Genomic DNA, 2990 nt, shown 5'->3' on the forward strand with positions numbered 1-2990 from the left:
TGTAGCTTAATCACCTTAAAAGACAGAAAGAATGTGGCAGACACAGTTGGCATTCATTACTACTTCAGAGTGAACATATTGCTTCATAGCATGAATACAAATGCATATATTTAAAGGAAATATGTAAAAGACCACAAAACTAAGTTGACACTGTGTATTATTGAATTTTGAAGAATTATGCTTTGTCCTTTATTTTCCATTTTGTAAACACAGACAGTAGAAACGTCTAAAATTCAATTTGGACTTGTGTTTAAATATAAAAACAAGACCCAGCTGGTGTTGCTCAGTGGTTGAGTGATGACATATGAACCAGGAAGTCATGGTTTGATTCCGGTCAGGGCACATGGCTGGGGTGCAGGCTCCATCCCCAGTGTGTGTGTGTGTGTGGGGGGGGGGAGGGGACGGGCATGCAGGAGACAACCCATCAATTATTCTCTTTCATCTTTGATGTTTCTCTCTCTCTCTCTCTCTCTCTCTCTCTCTCTCTCTCTCTCCTCTAAAATCAATAAAAAATATATTTAAAAAAATATAAAAACAAGACTAATGTATATTTCTTGATAAAAACCCCTCTCTACTACAGGTTGGTTAACTCCAGAGTTATGATTCCTAAGTAGCCATGCCCACCAAGGGTACCTTCCAGGGAGTTATATTAAAGATAGGCTCCAGACATGGCAAATGTTTGACAAGGATATTTTCCCATGCCCGGTCCGTTTTTTGAAATACTGGAAGTCTTCTGACCAGCTTTCAGGACATTTTATTCCACCTGGCAGCTGAAGTCAGCTTGTATATGAGAAACACACTGGCATCTGTTTCTGATACCTGTTCTCCCAGCTCACTTCAGGGCAATCACTTGACTTCACTCTAATTTATTGTTTTGGAAATGAGAATAACTATACTGCCATTTGTGAAATTGTGTTCTGCAGACCTTTTGAATAAGAATCTCTAGGGGTACCTTGCAAAAGGCATATTCCTGAACTCCACCACATCCTATCACACCAGAATATAAATTGTAGATGTCAAACTGATTGTATTTTTATTATAATTTTTATTCAGGAAAAAATTAATGCCCAGAAAAGTTACTCTGGAATCAGCATCTGGATGTCCTTACTACCAGGATTCAGTCTCTGCCATGTATGTGCCATGCATGTGACTCCTAGCTCAGCTGCCAATTCAGAAGAAAGGCAATCTCTGCCTCAGAAGACCTGGACTCCCAAAATGGAGTTGTTATTGTTGGTTTCAAAAGACATTCTTTCTCAGAGAGTCCAAATGCTAGAATATTCCAGTGATGAAGGTACAACTCATGAAGGTCTGGGTAAGCTCCTTAGGGAAGAAGTACCACAGGTTCCAGCTATTCTCATCAAAGTGCTCCCAAAATATGACAGAGCCACAGAGAGTGTGTCCTTGTTGGCGCGTGTGTGCCAAAAGTTATTCAACACAAAGTTCCTTTTGGGCAGGTGAGCAAAGGTGTTGTTGGCCTTTAGCTGGGCAGCCAGCACCTGCTCACATTCACCCCCCTACTCCTCAGGAGTGGGGGCAGCCTCTGCTTCTCTTTCCTCTTTCTACTTAGCCTGGGTTTCTGCTCCTCCTAACCAAAACTTTTCTCTTCCCCTGTGGTGTGCTTCCATGTAGTTTTCTTTTTAGGATGGCTGTCTGCAAGCTTTTCAACATAAAACTGGGCCATCTTCTCACAGAGTTCCACCTTCCCCAAGACAGATGGGAAGTGGTACTTTTAATGCAGGTGAGGAACCAGCATTTGGTATTGGGTAAGGCCTGGCAGTTAGAAGGCTCTTGGACCTGTTTATAGAGACACAACAGGGTGCAGACAACTGTGATATCTGAGAGTGTCACACATTTGCCCACCAGAAAAGTCTTCATCTTCAAGTGAGTATCCAGCAGCCCCAGAATGCAACTCACCTCCTTCACATTTTCTGTGGCCTGCTTCTGACGCAGGATGCCCAAGGTGAGGAACGTTATCAGCAAAGGTCACCCATTCACCTCAGGGGCTGCTAACTCTGAGGTACTTCCCAGTAGCTCCTTATTGCTCACACAATAAGCAACAGTACTGCTCACAAACACAGAATCCATGGTCACACTAAAATTCTGGAAATTTGTTGGCAGGAAATTTATGGGGAAATTCAGGTGTGAGGTTGGTTTGGCCAAATTGGAAGTAAGGTGGTGCAGGGAGCACGCCAGCCAGAGCCCCACTGTACTAAGCAGCAATGAGGTCTTCTAGTCCCTCCAGTTTTTAGGACATGTTTTCAAGGTCCCAGCCACCATCGTGATTTCACAGAGGAAGGAGCCACTGATTCTTCTTTAACAGCTTTAGCACTTATCCTTACATCTTCACTCCAACTATTAACGTCATTCCCTAGTTGCCTCATCACAGCACCATTGTAAATGATTCCTAATTTATCACCATCTAGCCCATCCTCAATTCTGTCTTATATGAAGCCAGAATGCTCTTTCTAAAATGCATATCTAATTATAGCACACACTGACTCCTAAAATACTTCCATGTTTCTATATCACCTAATGAATAATATCTATAATCATTTTCATTAATATAGAATTCCATTATCTTACCCTTACCTATTACTAAAAATGATTGCTGACAGATTTTCTGCCTTTACCTTCTCCTCCACCAGACATTTTATTTATAGTTTTCCAAATAATAGTAGAGTTTCCTCTGTACATTGGCATATATTCTTTCATTTTGAAAAGCTCTTCCACCTACTTGATGACCTGGAACATGCTTACTCAACTCTAACTCAAGTATATTGTTTGTATGAAATGTCTCTGCTTTCCTAGTTTTGGTTGTTATTATCTCCTTGTGTTCCCATTATGTTTTACATGATCTTATTCTTACTCGTTACACTGTTCTGAAGTATTCCTTTCTAGAGAACCATCATTTATTTCAAGCTTTCCTATTGTTAACTCCTAAAAAATTCTAAACAGCCCTATTTTTAATCATTTGACTCCTCACTCCCTAA

The 2990-nt window shown here is 40.9% G+C and overlaps 1 pseudogene; it reads right to left on the reverse strand.

Annotated features, from left to right (window-relative positions):
• Window positions 1–1076: 1076 nt before the first annotated feature.
• On the reverse strand, window positions 1077–1974 carry LOC102244378 (annotated as a pseudogene).
• Window positions 1975–2990: the final 1016 nt, after the last annotated feature.

The sequence above is a fragment of the Myotis brandtii genome, unplaced genomic scaffold, assembly GCF_000412655.1.
Source record: "Myotis brandtii unplaced genomic scaffold, ASM41265v1 scaffold567, whole genome shotgun sequence".
NCBI classification, from domain to species: domain Eukaryota; kingdom Metazoa; phylum Chordata; class Mammalia; order Chiroptera; family Vespertilionidae; genus Myotis; species Myotis brandtii.